The 21,286-nt window shown below is 36.5% G+C and overlaps 1 pseudogene; it reads right to left on the bottom strand.

Moving 5' to 3' along the window:
- The window catches only part of LOC123781765 (uncharacterized), a 31,998-nt pseudogene extending 15,277 nt beyond the window's left edge, over positions 1–16,721 (bottom strand).
- Between the last annotated feature and the right edge of the window lie 4,565 nt (positions 16,722–21,286).

The following is a 21,286-nucleotide window of genomic DNA, read 5'->3' as shown; positions in this document are numbered from 1 at the left end:
CTAGAAGAGTCCAGCACTAAATTAGATACAGTATAAGATAATAGAACTAAATGATATGACAATAAAAAATATTTGAATATTTGCATAGGGGAAAAATTATGAACACTGAAAAAGAAAAGTGTCGTAGAAGAAGCATTACTGTTGATGAGTCCGAAAGTAGAGAACATAGAAAAGGGGGAAATCAATATCAGAACTGTTAGGATTCTAACAAAATTAAAGTATTTCATTATTGGAAAAATTAGTTACAATACATTCAAGATATACTGAAATAGTTAGTATGAATATAATGATAACTATACCTAGGAACAGCCCAGTACGAGCACTGAAATCAAAAATAACAAAAAATAAAAGCAGGCAGAGAAACAGAATCGCATTTCCTTCAAAGCAGCAACAAGGAAGCTGATGGCTGACCTTTCCATGGGTGTGATGAGAGTCAGAGGAAATTGAATTAAATCTGCAAAGTGCTGAAAGGAATTAGCTCTCACCCTAGCAATCATCTATATGCAGTGAAAATATTGTTCAAAAGAAAAGGTGAAATAGTGTTTTTGGTAAATTAAAAACTGAGGGATAGTTCACAAGTTTAGAAAAACCAAAATTGAGACAAATTGTCACTAGCTAATCTGTAACAAAAGAAATACTAAGTGAAGTTGTTCTGGCAAAAGAACTTTCCAGCAGAAAATGGAGTTCTGCGAGAAGGAATAAGAGCCCCCAGAAAGGGCACATATAAGGGCAAATACAAATGAATATTGATTGAATACCGATTTCCAAAACAACACAATGTCTTATGAATTTTAAATCTCCATGAAATATGATAAAAAATGGTAAATGAAGTTGAAGTTTCCTACGGTCTAGTATTACCAAAGAAGTGAAAAATGAAATAAAATAATTGTATCAGACTATGGAGTGTTAAATATAAAATATTTTTAGAATCTGTAGTGACCACTAAACAGGAAGTAAATAAGATTAATAAATTAGAAACTAGCAAGATAAATCTAAGTAATAAAAAGTTTTGATTTACACATAGAAAGCAAGAAAAGAGAGAGAAAATCATAAGACAATTGAATTAAATGCTATAACATTTTCGACGTATTTAAAAACCCAAATACATCATTACGTAGGTTTCATGTAATTGTACCAAAAGTAAAAGACTTAGATAGCCAGACGTCCTAAACAAAAGACAACTGCAACCTGCTTGTAAGAGATATCTATTGAATGCAAGAACACAGAGAGATTCTTACAGGATCGAAAGCAACAAAACATGCGAACACTAATCAGAAGAAAGCCAAACACCTGACAAGAAGGACTCAAGGCAAGAAGGCCTTAAACTGTTACATACTTATAACACACTTTCAAAATATGAAGAATAAAAGTTGGCAGAAAAACAAAAAACCAAAAAGAGACAGACAAATGCGTAATCTTAATGGAAGACTGCAATAAGCAAACAAAAATGAGAAAATATATAGAAGACTTTAATGTAATTAAGAAAATCAACCTGTTAGACCTATAGATAGTATGTGGGTTCTTTTCAAGAGCATATATAGTACTTCCCCAAGTTAACCATGCACTGTCATTAAAATTAAAATGATTTTTATTACTTAGGGCATGGGCTCTGATTGTAGTGAAATTTAAGAGATAATCAGAAAATTCTCAATTGCTCAGAAGCAAAACAAAATACCATAAATGACTGAGAGGTCAATGAAGGAAATGTAATGGAAATTGGAAAAAAGTTAAAGAAAATGGAATGGTGACATGATTCTTTAAATAACTCTAACATCACACAAGCAGGGAGGAACACTTCCTACGTTTCTGGGGTCAGTTAAGACTGACAAAGGAACTGAAAAGAAGAAAATTACTGACCAATGTTGCTGAGCAAAGTAAATGCAAAAAAAAAAAAAAAAAATCTCAGCAAAAGAAGAGCAATAGAATTTAGAAGTATCTATGTATATATTTGAAGTCTGTAAGTGCATGTATATGTATTTATACACACTGTATGAATGCTTACTTAAAATTTACTACATATGTGATACACACACACATATATGAAAAACTAACAAACTAAGGTTTATTTTAGGATTGAAAGGTTGGTTTAACATTAGAAAAGATAACCCATACAATTCACCACGTTTTAAAAAAGGACAAAACTCATTCAATCAACTTGATAGTTATAGAAAAGAGAGTTGACAAAATTCAGTATACTTACTACAGTGTACTGTCCCCAGAAAACACCCACAAGAAAACTTTTAACAAATCAGGAATAGAAGGGTATTTCCTTAACCTGAAAGGAAATGTCTACAAACGGTTCCTACAAAACAGAAACATGTATTTGATGCCGACTTCGTGAAAGGAATGGCCCTTCCTCTTGTGTTACTGAATATTGATTTGAACCATGTCTGTACACAAATAGCCATGAAACACGAATGCTACTAGCAGCCTTATTCTCCATACTACAAACCTGGGCTCATTTCCAAAGTTCAAACGTCCTAGAATGTATAAATTCTGGTCTATTCATTCAGTGGAATAGTGTACCGTAACAACCACAAATAACCACACTTACCCACAATGACATGAAGGGATCTCACAAATAGAATCTGAGGGAATGAAACATAGCACGAAAGTGTGCACATATGTTACACACTTATATGCTGTTGTGAGCAAGTAGAGAGTATCCCCTTGGGTGACGTAGCTGGAAGACAATAGAAGGAGTTTTGGGGGTTTCGATAATCAATTTGGTTTTTTTATCTGGGTGCTGGTTACATTATGGTTTCATTTCGGAAAATTCATCAAGCTGTTTGCTGTTCCACTATATACACTTTCCATGTGACTGTTTATTTAAATTGAGTTTATTTAAAATAACATAAAATAAAGATTCTGAGGGAATAGAGCATAAAAATCCAAATGCATCAGATTTATAGGCTAATTTCGTATTGTAAAGGCATAACAGGAAAGACGACCAGCACACTTATTTTCTGTAATTATTCTCCATAAAAAGAAACTGCTGCTTTTGATCCTATCTATGTATATGCATATGCATATGTGTATGTATATGGATATCTCTTTCTGTTGCACAGATCATTCCTCATTTCTGTGAAAAAAATGCCATTCTAATCATAATTCAGGTTTAGATCTGAAACCTATTTACTCCAGCAAGATGGGTGATGCTGCTTGTGAATTTCAAACTATTTAATATTAGCCTCATTGCGTTTCTCAATAGCTGGCCTTGAAACATAAGGCAATGTTTTCTTCTGCCAGTGTTCACAACAGACGTTATACAAAATTAATTAAAGAAATTTTAAGGAATTTTCATCCCAAACCATCCTGTTCCTTATTCCTTTTCAATGCAATGTCCTAACATAGTATATACTAGAAAGTGCTTAAAGTGTATACACACACACACACACACACACACACGTGTGTATGTATGTTCAGCAATAGAAAGCATTTTTCATCTGTAATCTAATTGTAAATAATTTATATGTAAAAGCAGCCATTAATGTAGCTCTTTATCTTTTTGGAATAATGTGAACAATACTAGACTTTCAAAAATACGATGACTAATGTTCTATGCTTTAATCAAAACATATATTTTGACAGTTATTAACCTACCATACAAAATTTGAACCTAATAAAATATTTTAAGCATGTGTAAAAAAAGTTTAATGACAATGAAATGTTTTTCATCTAAAGCTTCTCCTTAAGAACAATGAAAGCTAACCATGTAATAAATCTATTTTACCAGTCCTATGCTATTTTTTGCCCTTTTTCACATTTCATTAAATTTCTCTATGTATATCATGAATAAATACATATAATACTTATTAATACATTTTCACATAAATAAATTAAAAATTATATTCAAGGATATGTCATATTTTTTTCTAAAGTACTTTTATAATAACTTTTAAAAATGAGTGGAATAGTGTAAAATTTTGTTATGTCTTCTGTAATAAATTATGATTAGCACTTCTATTTATATGTTATTAAATTATACCAAAGATATATGATTTCTGAATATTAATAGAGCATTCAAGATAAAGAGAGGTAGAATAATATGATGACATATTATGAAGGGTAATCCTACGTATTTTTCCCATACCAGCTTGTTCATAAGAAATGTTTACTGATAAAATAAAGTAGAAGTCACCTTCAGAGAAAATTCCAGTATTTAACACTATTTGTATATGGCAAGAAAATTCTCATAAAAATGTTAATGCCATTGAGCTAAAAAAAATTAATGTACTTATTCATACAGGTAGGGGTTAATAGATTTTTAAGGATTTTTGAACTCTTTCATGGAGACAAAAGTAGAGATGCATTTAAGGGTTTTAAACAGGATGCTAAAATGGTAGGTTGGCATTTCTGAAGATTTTTCTTAGACAAGGTAACAGATGGATTGAAGATCTATTATGACTGAACTATAATGCCCTTCAATGATAATATTGATTTGATAGATTAAATTTATGTCTGTGGAAAAAAGTATTAAAAGTAGTAAATGATATGTTTATGCATTGGAAGACTGAACATAATCAAGATGTCCATTCTCTTTTATTGGTTCATAGCCTAAAAGTTTCTATCAAAACTTAAGCAAGTTTTGTGGGTTCGTTTTTTTTTTTGTTTGTTTGTTTGTTTGTTTTGTTTTGGTTTGGTTTGGTTTGGTTTTGGTAGACACAGGCAAGCTTTTTCTGTAAATTTATATTGAAAGAGAAGCTCTACAATAGCCAAAACAATTTTGAGAAAGAGGAATAAAATGGGAAGAGTGACTCTCCTTGAAGTTGAGGCTTAGTATATACTACTTAGAGTAAGGAAGACAAGGTGGTATTGGCAGAGAGAGACATAGAGGTCAATGCAACCTAACAGAGAACTCCGAATAGACCATATAATATGTTCAGCTGGTTTTTGATGAAGATGCAAAAGCAATTCAATGGAGGAAAGAGCCTTTTCAACAAATTATTCTGGAGCAAGTAGGCATCCATAAGAAAAGAACAGAACTTCCACATAAATCTCATACCTATACAAAAATTAACTCAAAATGGATCATGGGGGTGCCTGGGTGGCTCAGTTGATTGAGGGTCTGACTCTTGATCTCAGCTCAGGGCTTGATCTCAGGGTCCTGAGTTCAAGCCCCATGCTGGACATGGAGCCTACTTTAACAAAAAATGGATCATAAACTTAAATGTACAATAAAAAACAGGAAATTTTCTAAAAAAAAAAAATTAGGAAAAAATCTTTGGGACCTATGACGAGGCAAAGAGTTCTTAAACATGTTACCAAGCACACAATCCATAAAAAGGAACTCCAGTAAATCGGATCTCAGTAAAATTAAAAAGTTTTGCTCTGCAAAAATCCTGTTAGAAGAATGAAAGGACAAAAGAATATACTTGCAAGTCACATATTTGACAAAAAATGCCTTTTAACTATACTGTATAAAGAATTCTTAAATGTCAACATTAAAAAAACAAATATCTAATTATAAAATGGGCAAAAAGTATAGACAGATATTTCACAGCGAGAATATACATATGGAACATAAACATTTGAAAATATGTTCATCATTGGCCATTAGAAAAAGGCAAAATAAAATCACTTAGTATTCACAAGACAGAGAACAGGAGAAGAAAGAGTTGCACAAGAGAACTCTTAAAAGGTCTCTAGAGGTAGTCAGCAGAGCACTGTTTGATGCACATGTGTGGGGAAACTGTCCACAGAGAGGACAGAAGCATATGAAAGTATTAAAGAGTACATGGTGCTCACACAAGGACAGGAATAGTGCTTAGTCCCATCAGCCAGACTAGAAAATCTCATAATTCACAGGATTTTGATAGAGTGTGGAGATGGGTCTTGCCTTAGTAGTGGTGAATAATTCACCCTAAACTAAATACTGCTCTAGTCTTGCCAAGCAAACTTAAAGGCAAGGCACAAAAAGATCAAACTATTTCTGAGTAACAGTGCATACCAGCGTGAAACGCAAGAATATTTGTAAGAATAATAATAATAATAAAAAAATTCAACGCCCAGCAAGGTAAAATCCAAAATGTGTGGCGTCCAATTAAAGATGATCAAGCATGGGGGCGCCTGGGTGGCACAGCGGTTAAGCGTCTGCCTTCGGCTCAGGGCGTTGTGGGATCGAGCCCCACATCGGGCTCCTCCGCTGGGAGCCTGCTTCTTCCTCTCCCACTCCCCCTGCTTGTGTTCCCTCTCTCACTGGCTGTCTCTATCTCTGTCAAAAAAAAAAAAAAAAAAAAAAAAGATGATCAAGCATGCAAAGATTTGGGAAAATATAACCATTAAAAGGGAAAACAAACAAACGAACAATCAAAACTGACTGAGAACTGACATACATGTTAGATTTAGTAGAAAAGGATATAAAAACAGTTGGGTTAAAATAGTTAACTGGAGACATAGAAGAAATAATAAAAAGACCCAAATAGAATTTCTGAGATGACATATACATAAAGCGTAATTGACAGCAGGTCTGACATTGAAGGAGAAAAGGATTAGAGAACTTGAAGACACAGCTATAGAAACTTTCCAAAATGAAACACTCAGAAGGAAATAATTAACAGGTCAAAGTGTAAAAGTGAAGTTTGGACAACTTCAAGTACCCTAAAAAATGCATAATGGTGATCCCCAAAAGAAAGGAGGGAACAGGGAGGCAGAAAAAACATTTGAGAAATAATGGCTGCAAATTTTCCAAATTTGATAAAATATATAAATTCATGTTTTCCAAGGAACTCCATAAATTTTAAGCACAGAAACATAAAGAAAATTACACCAAAGTACATAATCAAATTGCTCAAAATGAGTGATAGAGAATCTTTTAAAAAATATTTCATTTATTTGTTTTGGGGGGGAGTGGCAAAGGGAGAGGGAAAGAGAATCTCAGCAGACTTTGTGCTCAGCACACAGGGGGCTTGATTCCCATGACCCTGAGATCCAAAGCCAAGAGCAGAAGTTCAACCGACTGCACCACCCAGGTGCCCCAAGTGTTAGAGAACCTTAAAAGCAGCCAGAAGGGAAAAAAAATACTACTTACAGAAAACAGAGATAAAGATGACAGATTTCGCACAGGAAACAGCACAAGCAAGAAGAAATTGAAGCAACATCTTTAAAATACTGAAAGAAAAAAATACACTGCCGACATAAAATTCTATATCCAGCAAAAATAAATTTTACAAAGGAAAACAAAATAAAGTCTGTCAGACATAAAATAACGAGCACATCTGTCAATCAGAAAGAAAATGATACCAGGTGGAAATGTGGGTCTACACAAAGGAGTAAAAAGCACTAGAAATAACTACATGGCTAAACACTTTTTTTTTTATCATTTAAATCTCTTTAAAAAGTAATTGTATAGATGAAAATAACAGCAATGTGTTCTTGGGTTTATAATATATGCAACATTAAAATATATAACGACAGTATCCCAAAGTCCAGGAGAAGAGAAATGGAAGTATACTGAGGTGAAATCCTTACGCTACACTTTGATAATATAAAAACACATGACGGCGGACGGCATTCAGTTAGAGGTGGACTCTATAAACCCTACACTAATCAAGAAAATAACAAAAGAAACAGACAAAATGGAATCATAAAAAATACTAGTTCATCCAAAGACAGAGAAAGAAGAAAAGAAAAAGAATGGTTGAGGCAAAAAGAAAATAAAGAGCAAGGTCATATAAATTTGCACATATATAGTTACATTAAATTTTAATTATCTAAATATTTTAGTTAAAAGTTAAAGATTGCCAGATTACATAAAATAGCAAGACCCAGTTTTATCTTGGAAAAAATAATCCGCATGTTAAAAAAAAAAAAGACACGCATAGGTTACAAGTTAAAACGGTAGAAAAGGGAATAGGATACTTGCAGTAATTAAAGGAGACTTCGGTTATTATATTAATGGCAGACCATTATCATTTAGAACACATTCATATACGCATAATACATACATACCCCCACCCACATACACACAGATTTTATACCTTTATAACAGAGGCAAGAGTTTTTAAAACAATGTTTTGTATGCTTCTGCTTTTCTTGGGCCAGAAAAGTTCTTTTTCTTTTTTTTTAAGATTTTATTTATTTATTTGAGAGAGAGAGAGTGCTCGCAGGAGCAGGGGGGAGGATGGGGGAGGGTGCAGAGGGAGAGGGAGAAGCAGATTCCCTGCTCAGCAGGGAGCCAGAGGTGGGACTCGATCCCAGGACCCTGGGGTCATGACCTGAGCCAAAGGCACACACTTAACAGACTGAGTCACCCAGGCACCCTGAGAAGTTCTTTTGGGGTTCCGAAATCTTGGCTTTGGTTATGGTGGACGAAGGTTTGGAGAACCAAAAGCCCACAGTTTATAATACCAGCCACTAGGCAGAGAAAAGAGTAAGAACGTGAGGTCAGAGCAGTTTTCCTACCACTAGAAAAGGGGATACTGATACATTTAGCTTGTGGCGAAGAAACACATCACAGGGGAAAGAGGTAGGGTGTCTTTGGAGGGGAGAGGGAAGTGTGCTGGCACAGCAATTAGGGAAGATCTAAGAGCTAATTGCAAAGTTGTAACAAGACAGAGATGCCCCCTGAGTGCTACAACTAAAAGTTTAAAGTGACAAAAGAAACAGTAAGTGCATAATAAGTAAGTAAAAAGAAACTTAGTCTGAAGTAAAAGTATAATCAGTAGGATTATGTTTGGGATATTAATGAGGAGGTGACTCTAAGCCTCAGTAAACTTTAAATATTTAAATTAAGCTTACAGAGGTCCAGAAGCACTTTCATGCTAAAAATCAGAGTTCCTGAAAAATCAATCACTGTGAACATTTTCCATCAGGAAGCTTATTTAAAATAAGTATATGTGGGGGGAAAATGGCACTTGCTTTCACTGAGGGAGTGTTATTTTAGGAAGTTTTCTATGTGGTTAGATGTTTCACATACGCAATAATAATTACAGTTATTATAGTAACATAATAGTGAACACTTGGAATCACCAATGAGGCACTGGGGTAGTTAATTTACATGTTTTCCGTTTTATTCTTCCCCACATGTGTCAAGGGAAGTGGTGTTTTTTTTTTTAAAGATTTTTTTTATTTTTTATTTATTTGAAGAGATAGTGACAGCCAGCGAGAGAGGGAACACAAGCAGGGGGAGTGGGAGAGGAAGAAGCAGGGTCCCAGCAGAGAAGCCTGATGTGGGGCTTGATCCCAGAACGTCAGGATCACGCCCTGAGCCGAAGGCAGGTGCTTAACGACTGCGCCACCCAGGCGCCCCAAGGGAAGTATTTTTATCTCCATTCCACATATGAAGAAACTGCTACTCAGTAACATATCTAAATGGTTTGACTAGAAAGTGGCAAATTAGACTCCGACTATTCCAACTCCAAGACCTCACCTTTTTAACAGGGTGACAGATCATGAGCCTGTAACTAATAAAACTGAAACAAAATAGCATAGTCAAAACGATAGTTTCCTGTATGAACAGTATGAACTTTTGCACGTGCCGCTGAAGGCAAAACTCATCTAATCGAGATTCCAGGGACTGCATATGGGTAGTGAGAGTTCCATCTAGAATTTCTGAGATTTAAATTCGACCATCAGGCGAACCTTAATTTCAATCTGCTACAATTTTCTCCTCCTCCAGCTGAAACAAACGGATTCTCACCAGCTGGTTCTTCCCAGGTCCCATTTCTCTCATGTTTATACTCAGTATCAACTTTCCTTTGCTGATAGTCGGACCCTGATTCCTGGGTCCTCTTCTGAGCATAAGGGCCCCCTGTCTGGTTCCACAGGCCCCTCTCTATATGGGTCATTTGAAATCGAGGGAGGGTCATTTGGTTGCAAAGAGCAGAGACTCATTCAAGCTGCTTAAATAAACAGGTGATTTATCATTAGAAGCCACGTGGGCAGAATTGGGACTAAGAATTCCTTCAGTACGTGAAGCCTCTCTGGACACCAGCTTCACTCTGTCTCATCCGCAAGGAGAGAGAGTACAGGCTGTGAGTGAAGATGGTTTCACTTCAATCCTCAGTGGAATGACCTACGAGCTACGTGCTCTCGGAAAATTGTTTCGTTTTGCTCTTCCGTAAAATACAGATCATGATAGCATCTACACCTTGGGCGTGTGACGATTAAACGATTATAGCCTGTGTGCAGCTATTCTATTTTGGCTGGACCACAGTGCGCCTTAAGTATGTGTGAACTTCGCTACTACTTTGCATAAACTTCACAGTCACTTTTTAAAAAAATTTTTTTTGTTGAGGTGATATTCACATAATATAAATTTAGCCATTAAAAATGTACATTCTCCCCATTACACAGCCATCACCCTATCCAGTTCCAAAAACCTCCCCAAGAGAAAACCCCATACCCATTAAGCAATCTATCTTCACCCTCCCTTCCCTCCAGAGCCATTAAAAAAAAAATTGTCGTAGAAAATACAACATACGAGTAACATAAAATTTACATCTTAACTATTTTAAGTGTACCTTTCAGTAGTGTTAACTGTTTGCATTGTTGTTCGACACGTCTTTAGAATTTTTTCATCTTGTAAAACTGAAACTCAATACCCATCGAACAACAATTCCCCATTTCCCCCTTCCCCAGCTCTTGGCAACCACTATTCTACTTTCTGTTTCTAGAAGTTTCACTATTTTTGATACCTCATGTAAGTGGAATCATACAGGATCTATTTTTGGGACTAGCTTATTCCACGTGGCATAATATCCTCCAGGTGCACCCATGTTGAAGCATCTGGCAGGATTTTCTTCTTTTTCTAAGTCTGAATAGTATCCTATTGCATATATATACCACGTTTTCTTTATCCATTCACCTGCCAGTGGACATCCAAGCTGCTACCAGCTCTTGGCTTTTGTGACTAATGCTACCATGAACATGGGTGCGCTTACAGTCACTTTTGACTTTTGACTTTATCTGCAAGTTTTCGTTGTTCTTCTCCTCCTATGACACACCTGCATGCTGTTTTTCCCAATTCTTAATATCTTTCTCTACCTCATAGATTTTGCTTATAATAATAACAATGGTTTTTAAATTAATCAGTATCAGTCTGATTTCATTAGATGGCATTATGAAGTATCAAATTTTTGTCGCAGTTTTATTACCCTTGTGTAGCAGTTACGATGGTTTCAGTAGCAAGATCTAGGAAAATGCAATTCAAACTGGGATTTGTTCACATGACCGAAGATCATGGAGCAGAAGCTCATGAATGAGGCTTTTCTGTGAATCTCAGCTTTGTCCTCCGATTTGAACTGGCTTTGTCCTCATGGTAAGAAGAGGGCTCCTGGTAATCCATGGATAAAGGCTTTCTCCTTCACAGAGAAAGAGAAAGGCTTTCTCCTCTTCTTTATCAACAACAAATCTTGAATTTTCCTTTGACTGGTTTGAAGGAGGACGATTGTTTATGGCTAACGCGACCACCCTTAACACAAGTCACTGCAGCTGAGGGGTTATGACATGCACCAAATGTCCTGGCCTAGTCAGGGGGCACCCTTTGGATATTCAGGGCCTTATTAAGAAGAGAGAGAAAGGGAAAATGGATGCTGGAGAAGCAACCGAGGAGAGCCTCTCTGCTTGAGATTTTTCTCCTCTAAGGATAGCTACTAATGTCCTGTTGCTGTCATCTTGTTCCATCGGTGCAACTATCCTGAGTCCCAGTACCTCATACCCTTATTTCAGTTCATAGTTCTTCAGGAACTATGTATTCAGAATGCTCTGATATTATACAGGAAAGAAATACCTTATGTGTAAGTATAAAATAGCGTGGCTGGCTCAGTGGGTTAAGCGTCTGCCTTTGGGTCAGGTCATGATCCCAGGGCTCTGGGATTGAGCCCCATGTTGGGCTCCATGCTTGGCAGGGAGCCTGCTTCTCCCTCTCCCCCTGCCTGCTGCTCCCTCTGCTTGTGCTCTCTCTCTCTCTGTCTGTCAAATAAATAAATAAATAAATAAATAAATAAATAAATAAATAAATAAAATAATTTTTTAAGGGACTGGAGGCAATTCATAGACGAAGTAATATTGCCTCCACCTTGGGCATTTCTGATACTTCCCAAGAACATCTTCATAGGAAAGCAAGGATTTCTCTCCCTCCTGGGATCCAAACTCAGGTACAAAATTGATCCTCGTGTATTTAGGAAGGGACACATGAGGTTTGCATATATACTTCAGAAAAGTGAATATACTCAGGTGTGAAAATTAAACTCTAATAAAGCTCTGGGTTATACTCACCTCTGTGAGTACTTTGAGCTAAATAATAAATTCTAAACATGCTTAGTGTTATTATTCTCAATTTGTACAACAAGATACCAAGGCTCAGAGTTAGAACTCCTGCTATAAGAAAAGAAAAGGAAAAAAAACAAAAACAAAAACAAAAAACAAAACAAAACAAAACAAAAACAAAAACCCACTTAGCTTGCAATAAATGAAGCCGTAATTAGAACCTGTCTTCCTGATGTCAAGTTCTCTTATTGCATGTTTCAGAGGAGTTTCACTCTTGGTTGTCTCTCTGTATCATGTTCCACAGTGGAATTGTATTTATAGTCCTTCTGTGCCTTACTTGAACCTGTAGATTACCAATGGGGGAGATATTTTTTATTTTGGTTGTTGGAAACTCCCACACTTGCTGGGCATGGACACATTCTCATCATCAGCTATTTTGCATGTCTGTCGTCAGTATGCTAACAGAGCATATCAGAAACTAGTTTTTAAAATATTATTGTAGAGAAGATGGCTTAACTAGCTCTTGACATCCTTCAACAAGTTAAATCATATGATAAGCATCAATCACTAGAAAACAACTAATTACAGAATTTTAAGTTAGTAAGAACTCGAAGTGAATTTTCCTAACCAGCATTTGTAGCTGGAAAAATGAATTCCTGGTTTCAAGTCACAGTTCTCAACTCTGACATTTTAATGCAATGTCAACTTTCATAAGAGAACACAGCACGAATGTGGCAATCTCTGAACTCAGATTGCTCTCCTTGGGCATAGTTTCATTATTACACTCCATAAGAAAGACTAATTTTCTTGCTGGTAAGTTAGGAGACATTTTGAAAATATCTTCTATGGAATAGAAATAGATTTTACATGGTTTTATTTGAGCCGATCTTGTATATGATGATTTTGTTTCTGATTTTGTTGTGTACCTGCGGTATGTGGACACCTGCGTCTGCGAGCCTCTATTTTTGTGCCTTTTCCAGGACTTTATTGTATCGTAAATATCATATTGCTGATTAACTCCAGTCCTAACTTACTATTTATTACATCTAGGATCCAAGCCCATCAAACCTTTCCAACCTATTCTTCCCTTATTGATCATCTTTTCCTTATTTACTAATGGGTTCTTTTTCACTCTTGTAGCTTCAGTGACCTCATTCCATTAAACTACTTGTTTTTCAACTTGAGACAGCAGCAGATAATTAGAGAATATTTGAAGTGAAATGTGCTGGTCTTCTCCAGTTTGATCGAGACTTACACATGTGCATACCAGTACATACAGTGAAAAACATATGGCCACTGAGCAAGATATAGCTTTAATTAGAGAGAATATTAATCAGATGTTCTACAATCCTTGTGTAAATGCACATGATTAAATACCTATAAAATCGTTATTCCGCATATGCAGGTGTATGCACGATTCGTTGCTTATTTGAACTGAACTTTTTAAAAAAAGATTTTATTTACTTTTATTTATTTATTCATTTATTTTTAAAGAGAGCAAGAATGAGCAGTGGGGAGGCCTAGAGGAAGAGAGAGAGAGAGAGAGAGAGCAGATTCCCTGCTGAGCAAGAAGCCTCATGCAGGGCTCAATCCCAGGACCCTGAGATCATGACTTGAGACGAGGGCAGACGGTTAACCCTACTAAGCCACCCAGGCATCCCCTGGATTGAACTTTTATATAACGCTTAAATTATTCAAAATTTTTCTATTTCGCAACTTCCCTAATTCAAAATATATCTGAGAATTAGAAGTACAATGAAGAAATCATATATATATATATATATATATATATATATATATATATATATATATATATATATATATGTGTGTGTGTATATATATCCCCAATTCATTAATAGAAAAGTGTGCCCTCCCAACTAAGCCTATTCTTTAGATGAACTCAATGTTGCCGGGTAGCTGCCATTAGTTTGAATGGTACATTGAAGAAAAACCCAAACAATAAGAGTTGGACACTATCTGGGAGAAATTTTTTCTGTGATTTGGGCACGTAAAAGTTACACAAATAGAATGAAAGTGTAATTAATTTTAGAAAAAAACCCACTAGTTGGGCCAAGGAAACCACCACTGTGTTCTAAAACGCTTTTAGATTGTTCAAGTCTTAAAAGCTATTCAGGCTTCCCAATTTTTGTAAGTCAGAATCAGGTTGCAAAAATCTAAGCGACACCTCGTTCAGGTGTGGCTAAGAAGAGAAAGGACCACAAAGAGCCCATTAGCCAGAAGAGCTGGGGGCTCTGCGAATTTCTATCAGAGAGTGAACTCAGATCTACTCAGGCAACTTTCTCTGGTGATCCCAATGGTATTAGCGCTAGGATCTGCTTCTGAACATGATGGAGAAATCCACGCATCGCCAAGTGATTTTAGACTTTGAGCTACATAGGACTTCAGGTTTTCTCCTTAAAAAAGGAGAGTCGCTTGTTCCATATGTGGGAAGGAATGTAGGGATGGATATTTGATTATTAGAGGTCAGGCTTGGGCAGAGAATGCTAGTAGCTGTCCATTACATATGTAAATATATTTCTTCACAGGCACGTAACTAGCCTGTATTTCCCAGTTTCTCTCCCACAGGTAGTTGTGGCCATGGGACTGAACTCTCGCTCATTTCTAGTGGAAATGCTGGACCACTCGGAGGTCTGACGCGCCCTCCCCTTTCTGGCTGACTGAAATGATGATGCCCAGGAATCTTGGAAGTCCCTCACTGAAGAACTAAAGAAGGCATTAGCTTGGGTTCCTGAAGAACTATGTAGAGATCACTGCCCTGAAGTATTACTTATGAAAGAAAACAAACCATTTGGTCTTGAAATAATAAATTTGGTCTTTAAATAAACTACCTGTAATTTTTCAGTCCACTTAATTTTGTAACATATTGAGAGCGTATTGTCCTATTTTGCTGGCAAAAAAATGGGGCTTGTGCCTGTAATAGAGTACCACGATCTGTAGGATTAAACTCAATGTTAAATGTGATCAATCCTTTCTAAAACATCCCGGGTTATTTGTCTGAAAATAAAAATGAGCAAATTTTGCTTCTTCTCTGGTCCCATTAAAATGTGAAAAATGATTCATTTTTCAAAGCAGTAGCTGTATAAGAATTTGAAGAACTTGGAAAACAAGCTATTTTCCACAGTCTGAAGCTCAACAGGGATAGAGCACATTTCAATATTTCTAATTAAACTGGCAGAATAGGTGATGATAACATCTGGGGGTTTTGTGGTAATAAAACCTATTGATGTTGCTGACCTGAATATTTCTTATCTGTGAAAGACAACAATTGAAGATAAGCCGAGGTAAAAAAAGAGGAAAATGGGAATAAAGTCACCACTAAATAGCTAATTCTATAATTTCAACATGAACTCTCTCCTAGAAAATTTTTTTAAAGAAACTTTTATTTAATAAACATTAGGTCAGTTAGTCAATATGAGTTTTTCACATCGTTTAAGAGATATTTGAATATAGGGGCGCCTGGGTGGCTCAGTCGGTTAAGCGTCTGCCTTCAGCTCAGATCATGATCCCAGGGTCCTGGGATCCAGTCCCAAGTCTGGCTCCCTGCTCAGTGGGGGTTATCTCAGTCTGTAACTCCCTCTTCCTGCCGCTCCTCCTGCTTGTGCATGCTCTCTCTCTCTCTGATAAATAAATAAATAAAATCTCTAAAAGAGAGAGAGAGATTTGAATATAGATATAAAAGCTGTTACAAAAATCTCTTCATCTCTCAATAATATATCAGGTAAAAATATATTCTCCTTAATAGAATTCAAATTTGAAGTCACAAGTCCATTTGCACCCACTAGAAAAATTTTTTTGTTTTTAGTGTTTGTAAAAATAAAAATAAGAGCATATGTGAATGGATATCTAGACAGCACACTGTTAACTTCGTGTGTGGTAAGAACAAATAAGTCCCCTTGTAGCTATCCCTTAACGTTTGACCAAAAAAAACCCCACAAAAAACAAACAAAAAAAACAAAAACACACTAAAAGAAGTAAATTTGGCTATAAAAAAAAACATGGTTTGCAATATTTGAAATTACAGGAGATTTTTGCAATATAGAAATAAGTGTTTCTTTAAAGACAGTCTTTTTTTCTTTTTTCTTTTTGGCAGTCTTATTTCTAAGCAGAGGGTTGACGCTGTAATCACCAACTTCTGTAGTTTGACTAGAAGATGGCAGCAGTGTCAACAGATGTGTCGCCACAAAACAAACACACTAAGAGTTGGTCCTTTTAAGCGGCTCAGAAGTAAATTAAGCATGAACGACATAATGCTACTTAACTTGTAATTGTGACAAACTGAACCAAAAATTATATCCAGGCTGGGCAAGCAGCACGTGTTCTACCTTCTCTCTAATTACGCTGCTTATTTTCTCATTTTAATAGTCTTTTATGAGGGAGGTATTCCATTTAGTATTTGCGTTTCTTTTTGTTTCTCTAAGGTCTGCATTTGGTTTTCCAAAGTATTCGATTTGGACATAATACTGTCTTACCTTTGGACCTTCTGGGGGCATTGCCGCAAGGAGGACGAGTGTTTGAATTCATGCAAAGATGAGTGCGTGTGTCTGCCGCTAGGGGGCGAGCAAACACAGTTCTGTGGGAGTTGGCGAAGGCAGGAAGGAGCTAAGGTGGATGGAGAGTCTACTTTGCGTGGACCTTGAGGTTTGCCATTTTTGCATATGTTATATGCAATTATGTAATTCCTACAAAGGCTTTGAAGGTAGGGTTTTGTTTTTTTTTTAATTTCACGATAAATAGCCTTTCTGATGCTTCGAAATGCTGTGATTGGCCCCTGGGACAATAGCACTAGAAAGCTTGCATTTCACACACCAACACACACCGCCCAAAGATCCTCAGGGTGAGCCCGGCCAGAAATGGGCAGAGGAGGGGGCAAGAACACCAGGCCGAGAGCCCGGCTGACTAGAGCTCTTCTGTGGTATCTCCAGCTGGAGGTCATGTGATCCCTAGAAGTCAGAGCTGGAGAGGAGCAGGGGTGGAGATAAAGATACAATTGTGACAAATGCAGAGACATTTTTTTCTAATTGAGAATCTGGACACATTTAGCTTCTGTTACACCTCCACGTTTTTTATGGTTGTCCTATTATTGTCTTCTTTTAACAAACATTATCCACATGTAGTTTGGGGCTGTATAAGGTGGCATCTTTCCTAGTTTTTCTGGGTGGAATTCCATTTTAAGTGAGGTCATCTATCAAATAGTATCATCACCTACTAACAAGGCCTAAATGAATAGAGGTCAGTTTGGCAGGAAAACGTCCTAAAACGTTTTGTATTAGCATACCAGAGAGTTATTCTCTTAGTTTTAATGAACGGAGGGTATAAGGATGTATCTGACACCTTAGAGTTGAGATACGATGACTGCCTCAATAGCTGACTTACTTTTCCCTGTATTGTACCATGCTGGGCTACAAAGACTTTTCGAGCTATTGATTATAACCAGAATTATTTTTATTATGCATAAATTACAGAAAAACCCTAATATGAGTGCCATTCCTTAGAGTTCAAAAGCAGATTGATACTTAGCTACCTGGAATATATATAAATTCTGATCTCTTGTTTTTATATATTAAAAATAGAACATCTGCTTTCAGAGAATACATATGTGACATCAATATTATAGAACATTATAGAGGCAAAGTTTTAAGAAAATATGCATAGTATTTGCAATACAATACTCTTAACTTGCATAAGGGAAAAGTTTAATTAGATACAGAAAAAATAAAGAATGTTTTGCTATTTTCTTGTCTCTCTAGACATCTGGAATGTGCATATCAAATTCTGTTACAAAAAATATTTAATTTAGTGAAGAATTCCTCCACAAGCAGGACACACACAGACATTTTAAAGAGAACCCCCCCCAAAAAGGTAAAACTGAGCCAATTTCAGTCTCTCTTATTTCAAGCAATATTTAATGCAAAAATACCTTCAGTATAGTAAAATATTGTGAGGAATGTCTATTATTCACTGTATAAGATTCAGTTGACATATTATCAGTTCCATTTCCTGTCTTCATTTCCTGTTATATAATAGCCCTGACACTTAAATACAGTGTAATCTTAAAAAAAAAAAAAGAACAGTCTTTAAATCAACTTTATTTTGGAGATTTATTGCTGTTGTTGTGATAATCACATCCTCATAGTCATGATGCCTGTTTGAATATTACGAGATATCTGCAGCATGAAAGGTAAATAATCTTGCTCAGCATGGGTTCCCCTCCCTTGTGGTCTTCCTTATGTATTTCCAGGACTAACTCGTAGCAAGAGTTCTGGATGGAATTTGGGTTCTACTGATCAGGTGCGCTCAGGTAAGTCTTGAATTCAGAGCTAATCTAAGTGGAGAGAGGGGCCCCACCATGATTACGGTTAGTGGAAGAGAGCCTGGGTCCAGCCATTCTGGTCGAGCCTCTTGCCTGGATAACGGCAGGTGGTACGTTCCCCAAACCAACAGGCGCAGTGGTCCTTCTGTGATCTCCAGATCCCAGCTCACGTTTTGTGATCATGAAGTCAGAATTTAGGGGATTGGTGTCCTCCTCTCGTTTCCTGATTTTGTCACAGGCAGTTTAGTGGTCATTTCTATGGTATGATCCTCGAATTAGTCAAGACTGCCCAAACACTGATTTGGTAGCATTGAATTTCTTTTAAGTAACTTTTTGGATGAAATAGCTAGGGTACTTTCTGTTAGTTACAACTGGACCCCGACTGATATTGTCTTCACAAAATGATTCTGTGATAAAATGAGAAAAACCTAAGAATTTCTGAAGACTTTTCAAAAATTACATGGTAGAAGAGTAAGAGAGGGAGATTGAGAGAATCCCAATATACTGTATCTGGACTGGAGTAGAACAAGAGAGTAAATCTGAGACTACTCAAAGGCAAGGCTAATTAAACCTTGGTGGTCTAATTTCAACTACCCAGAAAGGCAAACTCTCTGCCTACTTACTATGTTTTGAAACGTATTATGACAAAAACATCTGTGATTTTCTTCTCTACAAAAGGAGACTACTGTTCTAAACAGTCTTTCTTTGTGTGTGTGTGTGTGTGTGTGTGTTTTAATGTTTGCAGTAGTGTCTGGTTGGCTCAGTTGGTTAAGTGTCCGACTCTTGGTTTTGGCTCAGGTCATGATCTCAGGGTTGTAGGATCAAGCCCCCACTGGGGCTCCGCACTGGGCACAGAGCCTGTTTGGGAGTCTCTCTCTCCCTCTCCCGCTGCCCCTCCCCCCATCTCTCTCTCTCTTTCTCCCTCCCTCCCTTCCTCTCTGAAAAAAAAAAATTGTTTGCAAAAGTATAACTTTAAATTTAATATTCCTCATCTCAGCACCATAGATTTGCAAATTCCTTCAGGTGGTCTGATGCTCTGAAATTAAATGCAAAATGTTGTCTATGTAAATATGTAACGTTTTCAAGTGACTATGTAGATGATCTCCAGATTTTCAAAAAGTTCCATCATCCAAAGGCCAAGAAACAAAAGGAATCCTATAGACCATACATGAAAATCATTCCTTTTACATTATAGTTACACTCCTATATGCATGAAAAAATTCCTATGTTCATGTGATATTGTATTTAATTTTTATCATAATTTTGTATAAAGTGTTCAGGATAATTCTTTGGTTCATCAGCACCATATATGAAATAAAAAGAAAGTCATTGGTTCACTCAAATGGCAATTTGTCTTAAAATGTGGGCAACTTATAGAATTATTTTCTATGATTTGCAATAATGGATTGTAATTATTTTTTATTAATAGTTCAGATAAAAACAGTTGCTACATGATGGAATAACATGGATAAGTCTCATGCTGAGTACATAGGGTGTGATTCCATTTATGTACGGTTCAAAAGGAGGCAAAAAAAAAGAAGACTATGTTTCTTTTGGAATGAAGAGAGCTTTTCAAGGGGTTCAGGAGGGGGCGTTCCCTGGCATCAGTAATGTTCTATATCTTAAATTAGTTGTTGATTATATGGCTATGTTCTCTTGATTAATTTCACTGCACACTAATGATATATGCATTCTTTGTGTTTTACTTCAATGCAATATCTTTTATAAATTCCTAAATAAGAAGTTCATTTCCTATTTAGATGCTCCAAAAATGTCACCCAACACTATGTTTGTATTAACTACCTGGTCAAGTACTATGGCTTCCCCATTCTTTCACCATGTTTTCCCTCCTGCCTTAAGCTGATCTAATATTCTGCCAGACATGTCCTTTTGAGGTCACACCCAGTATTCTAAGGTAAGAGGTCCCTTACTGTGTTTCCTCTGGACATTAGCTTAAGGAAGCCTGTGGCCTTGCTTGTGAACCAGGTGGGAAGTGGGAGGTAACAATGTTCTTATCTGATCTTCTATTTATTTGATCTTTTATTTCCTGTATTTGTCATTTGATCTTTCATTTATTCAGTATCATCCTCTTCATTTCCAAGACTCAAGAAAATTCTATGAAGTAGATTTTATACTTGTCTCCTTAGTATTTTATTGTCATATATCCCAGAGACAGGAAGAGACCTACCTTGGAAATTTTAGTCTCACATGGTCTACTCCCTTAATGTTTGAGTATTCAAAATTAGAATTTCAGATGCTTCTTTTCTCTAGAGATCCATATCTACATTTGAGAAAAGCTGCTGCCTGATGAAGTGGTGTATATTCTTAGAATGATAACAGGTCTAAAAAGCTACATTCCTATATGTGAAAAATAGTACTTGGACTACACATCATTTTTGCAGTCAATAATGACTTTTACAAATCTTTTAAATTTAATGATACGTATAAACAACTATTATTTCAAAACAGGATTGAAAGAAATACATATATCTAGGTACAATGAGACCCCTTGTATTTATTTAAAGATTATATTTATTTATTTGATGGTATATATTTGAGAGAAAAAGAGAGTGAGCACAAACAGAGGGGAGGGAGAGAGGAAGAGGGAGAGGCAGGCTCCAAGCTGAGCAGGGAGCCAGACAGACATGGGGCTCGATGCCAGGGCCGTGGGATCCCCCAGAGGGACCCCTGAGCCAAAGGCAGACAGTTAACCGACTGAGCCACCCAGGCTCCCACAAGACCCCT

The sequence above is a fragment of the Ursus americanus genome, chromosome 25, assembly GCF_024610735.1.
Source record: "Ursus americanus isolate L20-20 chromosome 25, mUrsAme1.1.p, whole genome shotgun sequence".
NCBI lineage: Eukaryota > Metazoa > Chordata > Mammalia > Carnivora > Ursidae > Ursus > Ursus americanus.
The sequence above is the reverse complement of the archived record's forward strand: the minus strand, read 5'-3'. Positions and strand labels throughout refer to the sequence as shown.